Source organism: Heteronotia binoei, chromosome 10, assembly GCF_032191835.1.
Source record: "Heteronotia binoei isolate CCM8104 ecotype False Entrance Well chromosome 10, APGP_CSIRO_Hbin_v1, whole genome shotgun sequence".
NCBI lineage: Eukaryota > Metazoa > Chordata > Lepidosauria > Squamata > Gekkonidae > Heteronotia > Heteronotia binoei.
This window is the reverse complement of record NC_083232.1, coordinates 72,694,559-72,714,780: the sequence shown is the minus strand read 5'-3', so window position 1 is coordinate 72,714,780 and position 20,222 is coordinate 72,694,559.

Here is a 20,222-nt window from a genome sequence, read left to right as displayed (position 1 = left end):
ACTTTATCCCATTGCCTCAGTTCCATAGCTGTAAATCCACATGCCTTGGTAAAAGTTCCCAAATTTGAGAGCTGAGGTATGTTTCTTTCTGAATTAAAATTATAGGCTTGCTTCTCTGGAAAATTTTTGGAGCAGGTGACAGGAAGATTGAACTTGGCTCACTAGAATCCTTCCCTGGTTTCTGCTCATGGATGCTTTAGAGGTGCATTTTGAGCAGCTGGAGACAGGCACAGAAATAAATTCCTTGCAGAAACACAATGGTCTTCTCAAAATGCTAACCTTAATGGGGCCTTGTTAGAAAATGTGTTTACTGTTTACCTCTACTGTCCTTGGTTTTGAAGATGAAACCACAATTATCACAGCATTCCTGTTCCTTTGTTAGCCATGGCTTAAAATCATGGGCCAAGAAGGCCTGTTGTAACTTTCAGCTGGTAGTCCTGTAAGTAGCCCCAGAAGCATAAGGAACATTCTTGAAAATTTGGTGCCAAAATATTCTTTAGGAAAAGGGAAGAAAGGGAAAAACAATGTACATGAATGAATGAATGAATGAATGAATGAATGAATGAATGAATGAATGAATGAATGAATGAATGAAAAGCAGTGATACATGGAAAGCAAAAGAAACCTCCCCCAAATCTCCAGGATGGGGGATCTGCTTCCTGGTCACAGCTGACATCCTGTTTCTACCTCTCTGAAGCCAACCAGGCACTATAGCACTTATACATGAAGCTTCCTTATTCTCAATCAGACCCTTGGCCTCTCGAGGTCAATATTGTCTACTCAGACTGGCGGTAGCATTCCAAAGTTTTAGACAGAGGTCTTTCACGTTATCTCCTATCTGTCCTTTTAACTGGAGATGCCAGGGATTGAACCTGGGACCTTCTGCATGCCAAATGGATGCTTTACCACTGACCCTTCCAGACAGTACAGTAAGGTCTTCAAACTCTGACAAAAACTTTCAACATCCAGGGAGTGAGGCTGCCGAACTTGCAAGCAGAGTTCTTAAACCACCCATACTTGAGTCTGATACTTTATGATATACATGCATAGAATCTGTTGTTTTGGAATTAACTGAAAAATCATTATTTGCTCATTGCCATTTGGCATTCATGGTTTTAAGTCAGGTTTCTAGTCCAAACCGCAGATGTGGGGTATGACTTCACCACTTCTGACAAACACAGACTTAAATACCACTTTTCTGTCAACCTATTTGGTTCTATAAAATCAAAACTGGGATAGGTTGCAAAAACCCTGCCTTGAAACTATTATATTTTATACCTTTTTGTCTTTCATTAATATTCCAAGTTCTTAAATGCAAGAGTACCCAAACAAGATCTTTAAATGACAAAATGGAAAAGCTGACAGCAGTTGTGCTTGCATTAAATTCTACTTGGTTTGGTGCAGTATAGAGCCAGTTTGGTGTAATGGTTAAATGTGTGGACTCTTATTTGGGAGAACGGGGTTTGATTCCACTTCTCCACATGCAACTGCTGGAGTGACCTTGGATCAATCATAACTCTGTCAGAGGCTGTTCTGCTCAAGAGCAGTTTCTATCAGAGCTCTCTCAGTCCCACCTATCTCACAGGATGTCTGTTGCGGGGAAGAGAAGGGAAAGGAGATTGTAAGCTGCTCTGAAGCAGTAGTGAAGCGTGGGGTATAAATCCAATATATTCTTCTTTGGGAGTCTAAAATGTGGAGTATCCCATAAGAGCAGCCTAGCTGGATCAATGGTATGACTAACCCAGGATCATATTTCCCGCAGTGGCCAACCTGGTATCACAGAAGTCCTGCATGTAGGGGGCCTTCCCCTGTCATGTCCCCTGCAATTGCAAGTCAGAGGTACACTGATGCTGAACATGGAGGTTTCATCTGTCCAGCACATCTTATAGTTATTGATGTCCTCCATGTTCAGATGGACATGTCTTCCAGAAATCAAGTGTCTAATCACCTCAGGTCTTGTCAGCACTGCATGTTCCCTTTCTCTTCAAACCTTCTTCTACTCAACAAATAATTAACCTGTAGGATTGATTCACTGCTAGTGGACATAGCAATGGCCATGAATGTGTTTAAAGGAGGATTAGACAGAGAAGAAGATGATGATGACAATGATATTGGATTTATATCCTGCCCTATACTCTGAATCTCAGAGTCTCAGAGTCGTCACAATCTCCTTTTACCTTCCCCCCCACAACAGGCACCATGTGAGGTAGGTGGGGCTGAGAGAGTTCTTACAGCAGCTGCGCTTTCATGGACAACTCCTACAAGGACAACTCCTACAAGAGCTATGGCTGACCCAAAGTCATTCCAGAAGCTGCAAGTGGAAGAGTGTGGAATCAAACCCAGTTCTCCCAGATAAGAGTCCGTGCACTTAACCACTACACCAAACTGGAGGCTAAATCCATCAATGGCTATGAGGTGTGATAACTTCAGGGAATCTCCAAATGCAGAGGCCACTAACAACTAAATATCAGTCCTAGAAGGCAACGTTAGGGGAAGGTCTAGGCCTCTTCGCCTTTCTTTGTTGACCCTCTGCCAGAGCAATTGGTTAGTCATTGCATGATTCACAATGCTGGACTAGATGAACCACTGGTCTGATCCAGCAGGATTCTTTTTATCTTCTCATGATTTAAGAACCTTCCATCTTTGTCTCCAAAGGGAACAGAGCAAGAGAAAGGAGAGGAAAGAAGAGAAGCAATGACAGAACAATAGCTGCAAACCCTTTGGGAGGGACTTCAGGGCCTTGTTCAAAATTCTGTGGCATTTGCAGCTGGCAAAGCGTCAAATAAAAGTCATTGGATTGTCAAGAACCCTGGCTGCACTTGAAATAGTTTGGGTGGCAATGATCCCAAGCAAATGGTTCTCAGCTGTTCAGAACTGGCACAGGTCACAGTTTTAAACCACACAAATGTACTATCATCCAAAAAGATGAACGAGGCAAAACATTTGTGGCCTTGAGTCCTACATGTAGGTTAATCATTAGGCTAATCATTGGTGCTATTGTGTATTATCTAGGTGCCAAACAAAGGCCAATGCCATCTCTGAGCTGCCGGACCCCACCCCCCAAGTGAGGGCAGGGGTTCTCCTGCTTTTACTCCCCCACCTCTCTGCTGCCAGGGTTGCCAGGACTGTGTTGGAAAATACTTGGAGACTTTGGGGGTGGATCCAGGAGAGGGTGGGTTTTGGGGAGGGGAAGGGAAGGGAAGGGAAGGGCCTCAGCATGGTACAATGCCATGGAGTCCACCCTTCAAAGTAACCATTTTCTCCAGGGCAGCTGATCTCTGCCAGCTGGGAGATCAGTTATAAAAGCGGGAGATCTCCAAGCCCCACCTGGAGTCTGGCAACCCAACTGCTGCCAGCCAACTGCCCAGCAAAGGGAATTAGCCCCTGCAAAAGGGAAGAATACTGGAAATTAATGCAACATTCCTATATGACCCAGAAGTGGCATAGGCACATTGTGGATATCAGGGCCGATGCTCTGGATTTTGGGCAAAATTGTATGCTAGAAGTTAATTCTAAGGGCGGCAGTGGAGAGGTAGGGAGTAGAAGTTAATTCACCATAGAATTTTGCCCCAAAACCGGAGCATTGCTCCCCCATGTGCCTAAATCACTTCCAGGTTACATAGGCATGTCACATTACTTTCTGGCATTCCTCCCCAGCTCCTGGTAAGTGCCCCTCCCCCATCCCCTGCCAGCTACTCTGTGGGACCCGGCAACCCTAACTCCACGTGGGAAGAGGAATGCGCATGCAAGACGCAGTGCACCCTGAAGCAGGCATGGTGTCTTGAAGCAAGCTCCTTCCCCCTGTTTCCATTTACAAAGGAATACGCAACACTGGAAACACCACAAATAGATTTACCGTAGCTAGTCCTTGTAAGCCACCCTGAGCCTGCTTCAGCGGGGAGAGCAGAATATTAATTGAATGGAATAAAATAAATAAATATTCACAAGATACCCATGCCTTTGAAGTGAGGGTTGCTAGCTTCCATTTATAACAATTCTGGCACCTGACTCAGTGCCCTTGAGCATGTGGCCAGCAGTTTCTTTCCCCTGTCAGGGAAACACTTGGTTCCCTGACCTGTGTGAGGGCCTCGTTATACTTTGACCTGAGCAGTGCCTGGGGAAAGGAACCTGCTTCCTCCCTTCATAAAGCAGCACAGAGTGCAGGCATTTGAATCTGCAGGTGAGTCCTGGAGATCTCCCAAAATTACAACTGCCCTCCAGACAGTTCCCCTGGAAAAAATGGCTGCTTTGGAGGATGGGCTCTATGGTATTATACCCCATTGAGGTCCTTCCTGTCCCTACAACCCCAGGAATGTCCCCAGGAATTTCCCATCCTGGAACTGGCAGCCCTACAAGTTCAACCATCAACGCAGTCAGCCTCCGGAGTATGCTGGACTGACATGCAAGCAAGCGGCTTGGCTGAATTTGTTTTCTGTTTTTTTCTTTCTCTGCAACAGACCATGAGGGTGAAACCTTGTTTGGTTCTGGCTAAACGGCAGAAGAATGCCACCAATTTTGTGAGATTACTCCACGTAAGAACATAAGAGAAGCCATGTTGGATCAGGCCAATGGCCCATCCAGTCCAATACTCTGTGTCACACAGTGGCCAAAAAACCCCCCAAGTGCCATCTAGAGGTCCACCAGTGAGGCTAGAAGCCCTTCCACTGGCCTCCCCAAGCACAAGAATACAGAGCATCACTGCTCCAGACAGAGAGTTCCAGCAATAAGCTGTGGCTAATAGCCACGGACCTCTGCTCCATATGCTTATCCAATCCCCATGCAAGAGAAATGTGCCAAGACTATTCCCTTTGTCAGGCATTTTGAAAATTGAACACAAAACTCAGGCGAAGAGGTCACTCCACGGGCATATGATGGAGAATGCTCCCTGGGATGAGATGGGGGTGGGGAGTGTTAGCCTCAAGCTTCCCAGAGTCTGAGACTGAGGGCCTGGTAATGTCACTCTGAAACACAGTTGGCAACCCTATGCTTGGCAGGCCAGTCCTGGTGACCCTCTGGCCATCACTTCCACAGCTTGCAAAGGACATATGATGCTGCCTTATGATTGCTCTGGTTGGCAGCAGTTCTCCAGGGGCTCAAAAGGAGGTCTTTCCCATCACTTGCCTGATCTCCTTTTCAGAGACCATATTGCAGTATTCTACTGGAATCCTACAACAGAGGCAGGCTTTATAACCATCTTTCTATCTCTATAACATTCCACCAAGGCACCTCCTTGGAATTCCTTTACGGGGAAGAGCATTGATGTAGTGGTAAAGCATATGCTTTGCCCACAGAAGGTCCCACCAGGTTCAGACTCTCAGACCTCCAGTTGGAGGATCCAACAAGGTACTGAGAAAGACCCATCTCTGCTGAAGGCCCTAGATTACAGGGGTGTTGAACTCATTTGTTATGAGGGCCAAATCTGACACAAATAGGTTGCCAAGTCCTCTTCGTCCTGGAGTGGGGGACTTCTGTGCGTGGAAGTGACGTCATCATGCCGGCGATGCTGCACACGGCCATTCTAGATGTTTCCAGAAAAACTCTATGGTTTTCCTGGGTGCTCTAGCCATTTGGGAGGGGAAAAACTCTATGGTACCTATTGTACCATAGAGTTTCTCCTCCCAAATGGCTAGAGCATCTGAAAAACCCATAGAGTTTTCCCAGAAACACCTAGAGCGACCATGCGCAGCATCACCAGCGTGATGATATCACTTCTGGGTAACAGCATCACACCTGTGACATAGGGGGAGGTTCCCCCCGCCGGTCCCACATGCTCCAGAGGGTTGGGAATCTCCCGGGCAGGGGTACTCCTGCCCAGACTGGGAGCTTGGCAGCCCTAAACACAAATGAGACCTTGTTGGGCCAGGCCATGTCGGGCTGGGCCATGTGTGTACATATTTAAGATTATGTAGCACAGATATAAACTTTATAAAGGGCACAGACAAACACAATAAAGATTTTTTTAAAAAAACTTAAAAATAAAACATGCTTAAAACATTAGCACTCGTTGGTCTTAAAGGCGCTTTCTTTGTATTTCTCCTATGGGGTCCAGGGAACTGGGCAAAGCAAGCTCTGGTTCTTTCCTTCCTTCTCCAGGGGATGAGGAGGGGGAGGAGCCTCAGACAATAGGAGGAAGAGAGACTTGGCTCAGTAGCTCTGCTGTGTTATTGAGAGCCTGGCAAAGCAAGCTATCCCTCCTCCCCTACTTCCCCAAGGGAGGAGTCTCAGTTAATAGAGAAAATAGAGATTTTGCTCTGTAGCTCCTGTGCAACTGAGCAAGCCTTGGAAGGCAAGCTGTTATGCAGAAGGAAACTAGAAAGAGGGAGAAGGAAGCAGATGACAGCCAGTTCCTCATGGACCTGATAGGAACCCTCCAGGGGCCTGATTCAGCCCCCTGGCCACATGTTTGACACCCCTGCCCTAGAAAGCTGCAGCTAGAGTAGACAGCAAGATGGCCCAGGGCTAACTCAGTATAAAGCAGCTTCATTAACTGTATGGAATAGCATCCAAATATACATTGCACACAGGAACACATTTGCATATCAGGCCATACCCCCCTGACATCGCCATAGTTTCACACAGAACTTAAGCTCAGGAGTGACTTATTTGCATATTAGGCCACACTCCCTGACACCAAGCCAGCAGGAACTGTGTTCCTGTGCATTCCTGCTCAAAAATAGCCCTGATTGCACATAATCTCAGCTTCAGCACACATGCCATACATATAGCAAGACACAAAATGAATTTTGTTACAGAATACAGAACATTGCTTCTAATTGGTAAACAGATGGAATTGTCTGACATAGATTTCCTCTCTATGCCAAAACAAGAAAAAAAAGAACTGTGAAATTCTGCTGTAGACATAAGCCTTACATCTGTTATTTTAGGCCTTGGGATCTGGGAAAAGAGTTTCCACCAGACGTTGGCATAGCTTGGAACCAAATAAAAACAGTTTGTCCTTCCAGTGCTCTAACCAAAGATCCAAGTCTCCAACTGGATCAGTCTCCAATCTTTGAAGCACGTTGATATCTATGAGCCAGACCTGAGAAAGCACCCTATTTTCTACAGGTCCTTATTTCTGAGCTTAGAAATTATCAGCATCTGAGAAGATAGCTACAGAGATTCACCCAAGCAACTTTTGGCAAGCATCTCTGATGCTACAACATGTAGGCTGCCCTGAATCAGGTTACAGGAAATCTTCCAGATATAACATCATGTCTTCTAAATGTGTTAAAGCAAATGCTTCCACTAAACAGTGAGGCATGCAATTATTTAGTTGGGTGTTGTCTGATACAATGAGTCACCAAAATGGGACTGGCAAAAATCTTTCTTCGACAGATACAATCCATTTAAGGCTGTGAGATTAGACACCATTATACAAATGGGGTGGGGTAGCAATTTATGATGGCCCCATCAACTTCCCTCTTTCAGAGGCAATATTTTCCCTCTGTTTTCTTTCCCTTTTACTGTTTTTCTTTCTCCTTCATCCTAGTAATTTTTTCCTCTTTACTGAAGAATTCTGGCTGTCCCACTGTGTTGGTTTCTAGAAGACTGGTACACTCCTTCCAGTACCCAAACCCATTCTCTTGAAACACCACTACTTGGGTTTTTTTTAAAAAAATCTGATTTCTAAGTTCTCTACAAGCAGTTTTTGACCACATCAGACCAGGGAGGGATCTCTACACTCTTCAGAGCTAACTCCCTGTTTGACTGGGTAGGGAATTTTTATCTCTTTCTAGAAAATCTATCCCCTTTCCTTGGCCCGAATGATAGTCTTCGCCTACTTCCCAAACTTCCTTGCCAATCTTCCCCCAGTTCTCTTGTCTGTGTTAAACTGCTCTCAAGTCAGGGCTGAAATCTGAAACTGTCAATACTCAGCTGTTCTCAGCTATGGCTAAAACCACACTGAATTCAGTCAAGGGAGGAATCTGACTGAATCTCTCCTTGACATGCAGCTCTTTCAAGACTTTCTCTGCTCAGCTGATGCTAATCAATCTGATTTTATTTATTTTATTTATTTATTCGAGATTTATATCCCGCCCTTCCCACGAATGGCTCAGGAACAGCCTGTCACTCAAGGAACAGCCTGCTTGGAACAGCCTGTCACTCAAGGCTCTTTGTTTTGTGAACCCTTCACAGTCCTTCAGCTGTTTGTACAGCACTTCTAAGCTTTTAAAAAGTGCAGTCCATCACACATATCTAGGCTAAAGTGTGTTAAATAAAACAATAAGTATTATTATTGTTCCTGAATTAAAATGTGCAGGAGAGAGAGAGGGAAACAGCATCACCTACTATTACGATACATGGGATAAAGTCCATTTCAAGATTCAGAATACTCCACGCTCATCATGATAATGAGAGGATAGTTGGTTACTGAGGACTACCTATTATAAGCAAAGCATCAATACTGCACAGAAGCACCGTTGTACTATCAAGTTTATAGTGCACCACTAAGCTATATGAGACTCAGTGTGATCTAGTGGGATAATGTTGGGCTAGGATCTGGGAGACCCAGTTTCAAATCCCCACTCTGCCATTAAAGCTTGCTAGGTGACCTGGGGCCAGTCACATACATTCAGCCTAACATGCCTCAGAAAAGAAGATGAAATGGAGGAGAGGAAAATTGATGTGGTAAGCTACTTAGGGGAGAAAGGTGGGGTATCAACAAAGTAAATGCATTCATCTGGCCCCACCCACCCTGCAGTGCCACCATTGTTGCTGAATTTCCCAAATGAAACTAGAAAACAAGGGTCATATATTACTCTACTATTTCTATGCTCATTCCTGGACTCTGCATCCAGCCTTGTCCCAAACCTCCAAGCCATGGCTCATTGGCCAAGTCAACAGCTACAGACATTGGTCCCTCCTTCTAAGCGGAACTTTTCTGGCATTATTTTGAGCCACAATGGGTCAGAAAGTTTTGTGGTTTACCACCTTACACCCAAGCTTCCCAGTGAGTTCATGGCTGAGGGACTTCCCCAACCTGCAGCTCACCACCACTAGCATCAAGTTTACTTGCAGTGGAATGAAAAGAAGATGGACAGAGAAGTGTCAGAGATGTTTAATGAAGCCTTTACACCAACCTTCACTGTGTAAGCCAAAATGCCCTCAAAAGAGGTAGGGGAATTGACAGGTGGGCACCTTTGGCTTAAAAAGGATCTAGAATCTATGTATACAGGATTCCACTTCCAGAAATTGCTAAATTTACCAATGACACTAATTAAGGAAAACAATTATGCGTTTATTACAGAAACTTGTAGAACACACATACAAGGTAATGAATACATATAACACACATACAGACCTAATAAAAATAGAGAGAAATGCACAGAGGTAACACAGGGATAGACAAACAGGACTACCGATTGTAGTCTTCGAGGAAGGCTCCAATGGCGATAAGCTAGGGCGATGGGGGAAGGGACCCTCAACTGATCAGGAATCGGGGATGTATCTAAACAGCAGGAATGGGGTACTGCCAGATGCACATGTGCAGAATCTCGGGTCAGAGATTATAAAGTCTGCCTTGACCCCCAAGGGGGTAGGAGGTTCAGGGGCGGATGACAGGTAGTCAGCTGGTGCATGACCTCAGAAAAAGGGGAGGCTCTGCAATGACCATAAGGGCTGGACTTGTGTGGTAGCCAATGGCCAGTTTTGGGGGGCACCTGATTGGATACCCATACCTGGCCAATGAGTGGACCTGGCCCTGGTTACCTGATTCGGCTTCCAGGTAACAATGGGCAAGGGGGAGGCTCCAGTGTGACAATTAGGGCAGGGCATGGGTGGAGGTATTGGATGGAGGTGATTAAACAAGCTTTCCAAACTTATCTATAAGTGACAATAGAGGGTCAAATTGATACCTAAGGTGACACCCGATTTATACAATAACTATGGCTCTGAGTGAAGCTGTTCTTCCTCTTCTTTACTCCTCTGCTGGCACCATCCTTTGTCTTGGGTTCCGTTGGACAAAAGCTTAGGCAGCCTGGCAGGATCCACGCCTAAGATAAGCTTGATTGCCTTATGCAGAAGTTGAAGCAGCTGTTGGATACGTGAGTCTCTTGCTTTGCTGTAATGGAGTCAGGAAAACAAGATGGATTCTGGTGGTGTTAGCCTTTGGTTCATGGAAACAGGCTGGAAACTGTTTGCCTGTACAGTTCATGGCGGCGTGGCTTTTTCCACTACAACAGCCAAGGCTGTGCAAGCAGGGAGCGGCTGGAGGCTCGTCTGTAGTTCTGGCTAACACCCATCCAGAGATGTAGAATACTGATGCAAAGCTGAGGCTTATAGTATCCACATAAGCCTTAGAAACCGTGGGCAAAGTCCACTTCTTAGAGCAGATGTGTGCGAGTCAAAACTCCAGGCACCCTGGCAACCATACTGGTGATCATGATGTCCATGTGTATGAAAAGTAGGGGGCTTTTTCTTACAACTGCAGGGGTGCTAAGCATTGAACCACAACCAAGAACCAGATCTGAAGAACTATGTGAAATAGAAGACAAAGACAGCAGAGAGCCTAGGGCAAGGGAAATGACTTTATAGCACCGATCACACAATAGCAGCATATGCCATGAACCAAACAGGATTTTTTGAAAAATGTGTAGGCAGATTTTTGGATCTTATATCAAGAGTTGTAAGCCACAGTAGAAAAATGTTGGAACTTCATATTTAGAGGCTTTTCAAATTTGTTCCAGAGCAGTTCGTAGGAATCAAATATGGGGCAATTCAAATTCAAAAGAAGTGTTCCTTCCAAAGAGGACTCTCAGCTGAGCTGCACGGTGAAGAGGTGCCTGACTGCTTCCTGCCCCCACTCTGATGGCAAACACAAAAGAAAGGAGGACTGCCATCTTCCCCATCATGATGCCCCGCTTCTAAGGGTTCAAGCCCTGCTGGCTACAGGTTTTCTAAATTTCTAAAAGTATTTTTAGAATTTTCTAAAAGTATATATATTTTTTTTAAATCATGCAACTGCAAGACTGGAAATATTGTCGAAGCAAGTAACTGGGAAAGCACAAAATACCCTTTTTAAAAGAAATATCTTTGTTTTTAAGATTTCCTTTCTGATATATTTCAGAATTCAGCGAGAGCAATGCCAGTCATGCACAGACACTGGCTGGCAGAATATACAACAATCCTATAAATGAAATCTTTCATGGTGGTGAAAGAGTGATAAAAAAAAGTAGCTGCACTCCTAATTGTGAACATACAAAGCTGCCTTATAATGAATTCTGACCACTGGTCTATTGAGCTCAGCCTACTCTAATTGGAGATTGTGCTCCAGCAATTCAGGGAGAGGTCTTTTACATACCCTACAACCTGACATTTTAAACTGAAGATACCCGGGATTGAACCTGGAACCTTCTATGTCCAAAGCAAATGCACTACTACAGCATTAATGAGTATGGAACCAAGATGCAGTCATTATTCCGACTTCCTTTCCCTTTCTCCCTAGGCTGAAGTATAGATAGTGCACGTAACTTCGAGTCTGCTTCTACAGCTACAGGTAATTTGCTAGAACTATGTATTTTTTAAATCTACCAGTGCATAAATGTTTCTGGCATCGTGCATGACAGACGACAGCTGCCTTGAGTTAAATGCTGCCAAAGCATAATTGGCTTGAGGGCAATCAGTGAGCAGAAACAAGGTTTTGTGCATAAATCTTTTGTACTCTCAACATAAAAGACAGGCACTTGGGGGCAGGACACATGCAACACCCATGGAGTATGCACCTTCTAGCTATATCCTGACAGCTGTTCCTTCCTTGGGAGCTGGAAGGGAGCCCTGAACCCAGTACACGATGTCTTCTCCCTCCTCTCCACATTACCTAACAGATGGAACTAAAAATACAATCACTCCTTTAGGTTGATTAATGGAGGGCTCCATAAGTGCAGGAACCCAGGTGCATAGTCTTTTGCTGTGCTCTTCCAGCCTCGGATGGAGAATCCAATGTGAACACTTGCCCATATTTGCACTTATGAAAGAAAAACATGTTATAAATTATTCATACTCAAGATGGAGTCCCTTCTGCACTCATTTAGACATACAAAGAAAGTACTTTTCATTGCTGTAGTTCTTGTCCTGCTCCTACTAATATTCTGTCTTTGAAAGGAGACACAAAAAAGAAACACAAGAAATGCTCAGTTCCAGCCAGTAACTATATCTTGCCACAAGGAGTCGCTGTTGTACCATTTGGAGCTGGAAAGTGCTTGACCAGCCTTCCCTGCTGGAGTTTGAAAGACTGATCACGACTGTTTTTATATAGATCTGAGCTTTATAATAGACTGTTTTAAAGTTCGGAGCGGGGGGTGGGGCATTATGACTTACCCATGGGCTTTCAAAGCATTTCAGAGCAAAGCTGAAGTGCATAAAGAGACAAGACACAAACATTATCTTATCCCTGCAACTTCTTAAAAGAACAGTGCTGAAATTCAATGGGTGTTTTTCCTTCTTTTTATGAGAACCAGGGTAGGAGGTTGCAAATAGGAGAAGAGCAAGGGAGGGTTCTGAGCCACAGTCAGTGGGGGAAAGAGTTACCACTCCTCTTCTGCTGGTCACAGCCTCTCAAGGCTGCCTTATGCAATGGGGAAAAGCAAAAGAAGGATTTGTCATAAGGATTGGTACACAGCAAGCCCGACATAAAGGAAAAGTAAAGGTCGTCCCCTGTGCAAGCACCGAATCATTACCAAGTCAGTCCTGCTGAAGTCAAGTCAATGTAGCCTCGCACAGTGAATGAATCAACCCATAAAGATAGATGGACTGAACAACTTATGGAAGAAAACAGGGTCACTCTTGGGTATGTGAAGTGTCTGCACCTTTTACATGGGATAGTCTTAGTAATTCTGGGGCCCTGGACAAAAGTCCCTGGCACCGCCCCCCCCCCACACACACTGGTGCCAAACAAGGTGTGACCCTTACCTTGTACGAGGCAGGTGGGGGCCAGCCCACTGCATCACGGGCCACCTGAGCCCTGGGTAGGACAGGGGCAAAAGGATGCTTTTGTAATGGGGCAATTGGTGGATGGGCTCCCTCACCCCTAGCAGCACAGGGCCCAAGACAGCTGTCCTTATTGCTTTTAAAAGGAAAAACTTGAGAATCTCCACTACACAGGACTTTTTTTGAGCAGGAACGCAGTTCTGGCTAGCTTGGCATCAGGGGGTGTGGCCTAATATGCAAATGCGTTCCTGCTGGGTTTTTTCTACAAAAACAAGCCCTGCCACTACACATACCAGATGCAGACACATAGTCCCTGGGATTTTTATCACCAGTTTCATCACAGCTGCCGAACCTCTAATTGTGACTTAACATCTATGCAGGCTCTAAAGGACCTGAACTGGGGCATAAAGAGCCACCCCATCCCATTCTTCTACTTCCTTAACAGTGCTAACTTTGGATGGTGACTCTCCATCAATAATTTGAAGTGTGGTGAGAAGTATGTGTGTGTATGTGTGCCCACACACACAAAGTCGAGACACAACATTTTCCCACAGGCAGTAAAGAACTCTGATTCATTCCCCTAGTCATGAACGTAACCTACTTACAACTTGTCTCCAGTTCTTAAATCGGGCATTAATCATATACTGGCTGTGGAAACTGCTTAAGTCAAGAGAAAGCAGAGCTGGCACCTTCCAAGCCATTCCAGAGCCACTTAGAAAGCAGAACTCAGCTTTTCATTCTTCCTTCAAGGACTGTTGCTGCAGACTAATAAGCATGCCTTGCACATCTGGCAAGAATGCTGTGCTTTTCTAATGCTGAACGGAGTCTGAGTCAAGCGCAGTGGTTTAGATCACAAGCAAGCAGGCACAGACACAACTATATGAGGAACAGTGTGTCATAGACAGCGATCAAAAGGAAAGAACACACTATATCTATCGAGTGCTAAATTGATTTACCTGACCACAATACATTCCTTTAGGGCCCTGTCCCAATAGATGCACTAAAGGGTGACTGAAAACTTGTTCACAAACCCACAATTGTTAACATCCTGCCTGAACCTGGAAGAGGTATCCCTTTTCACTTTTGGGATCATTTGCTAGGAGAGATTAGGTATACTCCTGAAAACCACTGTATGCATAGAACTGCTTACCTTTGTGCCATGGTTGCTAACCCCATATTGTTCTAGTAATATCTGAAATGGAAACCATCATAGATGGGTAGGTGGCATGGATTGCCCCTTACCTGTTGATCTTCATGCAACAGTGATCAGTTTCTATAGAGAAAATGGCTGCTTTGGTGGGTGGACTATATGGTATTATATCACACTGAGATCTGCCCCCTCCCCAAACCCTGCCATCCTCAGGATAGAGTTAACCACCACCAGGTGGGATCTCCTGGGATTCGAATTGATCTCCAGGCAACAGAAATCAGTTCCCCTGAAGAAAATGGCCACTTTGGAAGGTAGATTCTATGGTATACCTCACTAAAGTCCCTCCCCTCCTCAAATTTCCACTATTTCCAAACTTGTCCACCTCCAAATCTCCAGTAATTTCTCAGCCCAGAGCTGGCAACACTACTTCAAGGTGTGGTATACACAGAGCTTTTTTAAAGAAAAGGTCCAGCAGGAACTCATTTGCATATTAGATCACACACCCCTAATGCCAAGCTAGCTGGAACTGCATTCCTGCTCAGAAAAAGCACTGGGTATACATTGAGAGTTGGACCATAAGGAAGGCCGAGCGCAGAAAAATTTATGCTTTCCAGCTGTGGTGCTGGAGAAGACTCTTGAGAGTCCCTTGAACTGCAAGATCAAATCAGTCAGTCCTAAGGGGAATCAACCCAGACTGTTCCCTGGAAGGTCAGATGCTGAAGCTCAAATGATTAGGCCACCAAATGAGAAGGGAGCACTCACTGGAGAAGATCCTGATGCTGGGAAAGACAGAAGGCAAAAGAAGGGGATGGCAAAAGATGAGACGGCTGGGCAGCATTACTGATGTAACTAACACGAATTAGAGCAGACTTTGGAGGATGGTGGAAGACAGGAGGGCCTGGCATGACTTGGTCCATGGGGTCACAAAGAGTCAGACTTGACTGGGCAACTGAACAACAACAATACATTGCAACCACATAGAAGCAGGATCCTTGCTATAAAATCAACATTTGACTCTCCCCTGGTCTCCATACAGGAGGTGGGAGAGATGGATATTTAGTGCACAACACATTAAATGTTTTGAGGACAGCAGGGATAAATTAGAAGCCAATTTTTCCCCACCCCCTTTTTCCATCAGGTCACAGCCAACTTATGGCAACGCTACAGGTTTTTTTCAAGGCAAGAGATATTCAAAGGTAGTTGGCCTGCCTCTGTGTAGCAACCCTGGACTTCCTTGCTGGTCTCCCATCTGATACTAACAAGGGCTAACCTTCCTTAGCTTCTGAGATCTGACAAGATTAGGATGTTGGCTTTGCCCTGTTCTTGGGCCTCTGGCCTGCTCTTTTCCAGGGCCTTCGAAGAAGATCCACAAATATGTATAGCTGCCAGCTCAATAGTAATCATAACTATCAATTTCATTCTGGCAACTACTGTGGAAAACTTTCGGCACAGAAGCAGAGCCTTCTTTAAAAGTCATGGGCAGCACAAGGAAGCCTCTTTCAAAATGGCTCTACGTGTGGCTCTGTCATGTTTTTGAGATCATGTCTTTGATCGGTTCTGCACACAAAGTCGGTATCCAGCCAGGCAACAGGGACAAAAGGGATGCAATTACTGTGTGGAGCAGAAAGTGGTGACCAGTCTCCAACAAGGTGTACCCCTGCCTTTCTACCTTGCAAGGCATTTTTGCTCTACCCTTCCCTAGGATCAGGGCAGCCACACAGACCATCTCTGTCTTCCCTCGGACTTTAGGACAGTTTAACCAATGACAGAGGTTTCAGATTGACAGAGGTTTCAGCACAGCTACTTTCAATATATAGAGGGAAGGAGTCGAGGATTTTGTAAAGACTTTCAACAGAATCTCTGGGGGATTCTCATCACTTCATTGTCACAGTCAGAGCATGGGAGCCCATCACTATGGCAAGCTTCAGGCAGATAGATAGGTATGGTGCCCACACTGCTTGTAGGTACTGTCTATTTGGGGCATAAGCAGAAAAAAAGTGGAGTTTTTTTCTTGGGGAATGCTGTGGGACAAAGTTCTGGAATCTCTTTGTAGCAACAAAGTTATCAAAAAGTGTTAAAAAGTATATGAGGGGGGCACCCATGTGTTTCTCTTTCATTTCCCTCTTGAGAGTTCCAGCACCTCTTTCCTCAGAAAAAAAAAAAGCCCTGAGAAAACTATTTGTGCCAAACAAGTCCATGATTACAATGTTGGATTTATTGACAGATGCTAGAATATTGATCACTTCATTGGGAAAAAAACAGAACTAACAATTCAGATTGGTTAAGAAAAGTTTGGTATGTCATGTTGATGAATCCATATTCATGCACAAATTTTCAAACTACGTTTCAAATAAATTTTGAACACTTCTTCACTGCTGGTTGACAGGAGTTCGCCGCCACTCCCTGTAGCAACAGAGATAAGGTTCCCACAGATTCCCACACACACACCCTGTCACCGAAGTGATACATAAATTATAAAAAGCAGGCCCAGCTGGAAACTATATTACTCAGTTTTCCTCATTTTTAAAAACATGCAGCCGCACCTACCTCTCTTTGGCTTCCTCTTGGGGCTAACTAGAAGGTCTGAAGCATCTGTAAGGGAATATATTTTTGTATAATACAGTGCTACCCCTCAAAAGCCAGGAATACACTAGTTTCATTTTCAGCATTCTATTGGACTGCATATTTAAAACAAAAATGAATTCAACAGATGGTGACGGTATCTAACTAGAAATTACATACATATATACACTTTTATACAAGGAAAAGCAAAGGACATTTTGAAAGGCCAGCCTCCTCCTTCCCAAGCTGAGTCAAAACTATTTTCATGATTCAGAAGACTGCTGTCACTCTCTTTCAGATAAAATAATTCTAACTCTCAGGATAGATGCTATTATTTCAATGGCTGAGGCTAGGGGTGCAGTCAGACAGGCAGGTTGCGGTATCTTGGCTTTAAATAAGCTGCCTGAATTTGAGATGGTTTCTGTCTATCAGGCAGTGCTGCCTAATCCGGAATCATAGTACCATGGTCCTGTGGTTGGTGATCCACATCACTAATGTGGATGGGTTGGGTTTTATCTAAGTTTCACTGTGTGCGCACATAAGCAGACAAATGCACACACACTCCTGGCTGTATTCTACGGGGGTGCTGACATGCAAGTCGAGGGGGGGGGTTAAGGATGCACCGGAAACAGCGTAGAAGGAAACACCACTCGTGTGTTTCCATGGTGTGCCCAGTTGGCATGATCAGTCACCCAGAATCCTGCCATGGAAGTGCTTTGCTGAGGTTGCCATTGGAATTTGCTGGTGGCTATTTAATCTACACAGAAGTCATTTTAGCTCCAGGTCAAGGTAAGAACAAGTGGTCATGGGAGCCAAATATGTCTGTTTGATTGTGCCCATTTGATCTGGAGGTGAGGGGTGGCTATTTCAGGCCAAACTGCTTGTGAGATTGCACCCTACAGCTAAATTGATAAACATTTCCACAATTCTCTCATGCAGCTTCCAGCGTACTCAGGTTCACTGTTCATATGAAAATAGGAAGCAGAGTATTCCAACATGCTTTCTGATAATGGTTGATGAGACCAAATTAGATGCAGCTCTCACTAATGACACAGATACATTAGAGAAATGTTGTATTTTTGCCTACTTTAAGCAGTGCTTGGCATTTTTAAAGGCAAATCATTAGCTTAGGAAAATGAAGGAAAAAGATAAAAGGAATAATTCAAAACTGATGAAAAGCTAATCTTCCTGCTAATACCCCCATCCCATCACAAGTAAATTATCTAATAGCTCAATAGGTTTTATTTCACAAAAGTGGTACAGAATAGCTGCTTCTAATTTGCATCAGAAATGCAAATCCATCACAGGCTCTTAGGTTTTGTAAAAAACTAATTAGATGGGTTTAAAAGAAAAAAAAACCCTGAGCATTGAGTTTTAAATAGCCTATTTGCTAAAAGAACAAGACATTACAGTTCATAGTTTTCTGAGCTTTACATTTAGAGCAATACTGTTTTTTGTACAAAAAACAAAAGTCCTGCAATCAAGATATAAAACTAAAAATGAGGAGTGTTTGCTAACAGAACTGATTAAGACAACTCCCTGGTCACTTTTCAACAAAACAAGTTCATCATCTGGTAACATTTGATTAATAAAACTGACTGCATTTTGTTTGAAAAAGAAACACATTTTTGTGACTACAGATTATGTGGTGGAATGGCTCCACCGACCCACAAGCACTGCTCCATTCGGCCCCACAAGATATCAAGGCAACAGTAGCTGCCCAAAACTCTGCCTGGTGATGTGTTGTTCTTCTTCTCCCAAGTTGCCATCCAAAAGTCCTGCCTCATGCCTGTGCCTCCCACAATGCAGCAATTGGGTACCACGAAGAATGGTTTAACCACACCTGTGAATTTCTGGGGAAACAGAAATGTAGCATTCTTTCTCTGACACCCATTTTAAATAGCACATTCAAGTGGTGGAGGTCTATGTGGTCCAAAGAACAACTATCAGCTTTCAAAGTAATAAAGAATTTATAAGAAGTAAAACATATATACCCATTAGAAGTCTATACATTCAGCATAGCAATGGACTGAGCAAGGAATACATATGAAAGGTATAAACAAACAATTTTGTTTATACCCAAAACTGTCTGCCCCAGTCTCTGAGCTCCTAGATCATTTTATTCTAAGGCAGCCTCTTTAAGCTTAGAAGTTACAGTCTTCTGAACGCTTCCTGTTTACTTCAAACTCTTTGTCCACATGGCAACGGAAGTCTTCAGCTGGAGCTCAAGCATGGACCACCCAAAATGGGGCCCTCTCCCTCCATGCCAAGGGATAAATAACCATTTACCTAAACACTTTTGGGTCAAAGAAGCCTCCAGGAAGATACAAGCCTCTCACAACCCAATGTCTCTGTCTCCTATAGGTGTCAGATTCCCAGTTGGTGTGAGCTAATGTTTCACTGTCCCTGGCCAGGAAAACCATTAACATTTCCAACACTTTTGAGTGTTAGTACTTGGCACTGCCAAGGCTTGGAAGCAACTGACTTCCTCCTTCCTTCCTGCCTTTTACAAGGAGAGAGGAGAAAAACTCTTAAAGCTCAAGGCAAAAGTTGACCCCAGAGCTCCAAATAAAATACATTTCTCTGCAGATCTGATCCAATGACTTCTGCTATGGAGCATCCAACACAGAGATAGACTTATATAGTTTCTCTATTGCTGCTGAGGCTGTCAATGGGCCTTCCACATAGCAAGTTGCTCCATAGTTTCCCTACCTCAGCCTTCTAGCACAAGCCCCCCACCCCAGCTTTTCAGCTTTTAAATGAAAGCCCATTCTCTCCCACCAACCCCAGCTGAAGAAAGAAAATTTTGGGACCTCTTCTGCTTTGGCAGAAGAGATGTCCTGTCCACAACCTGCTCTTCCTGCAGGCAGCAGGAAACAAAATTGCTAGCATTGCACGTGTGACATCATTTCCAGTTTTCCCCACAAGTGATATTAGCTTGTATGCAATGCTGCCACCCCCCTCATCTCATGTCCAGTGCCAAAAATTAGAGCAGACATGCCTCCCACTCACTAACTTCCACTTCCTAATGGGTGATGCAATAGGCAAAAAGAAAAATATGTTAATTTTAAAACAACTCCTAGAGCCTCCAAGCACCTATAACTATTCACAAGCAGAACTTAAGACAAGTGGGGTTTAATTCAGCAATGAGGGATGGAAAATCAAAGCAGGACACATGTACAACACCAACTTTAGGCAATACTATTTGCAGCTAGAACCCCAAACAGGTGATGATTCTTTTGCTGTCTCTTGGCAGCCTTCTGAGTCTCTCATCACTCAGCCTTTGCTGCAGTCTGGCTGGCTCTGTCCAGTTTCTGTGGTTCTGTCTCAAGCTATGCTCTTCTCCTGACAGAACCCAGATGGCTTCCCTCCCCCTTTTCACCTCAGAAGTTCCTGTTCCCTCAGAAATATATTTTTCCTAAGGCCACTTCTATGACTCCCTCTCACAACAAAATACCTATCCCCTTGAAGCTCCAACAGAGGGCCAAGCCCATAGTATTACGTTTTTAAAACCAGCAATTTTATAGTGTATCGTTTTCTGTGAATTCACAATATTTTTTTAAGTAAACCTCTGGCCCCTTCTGAT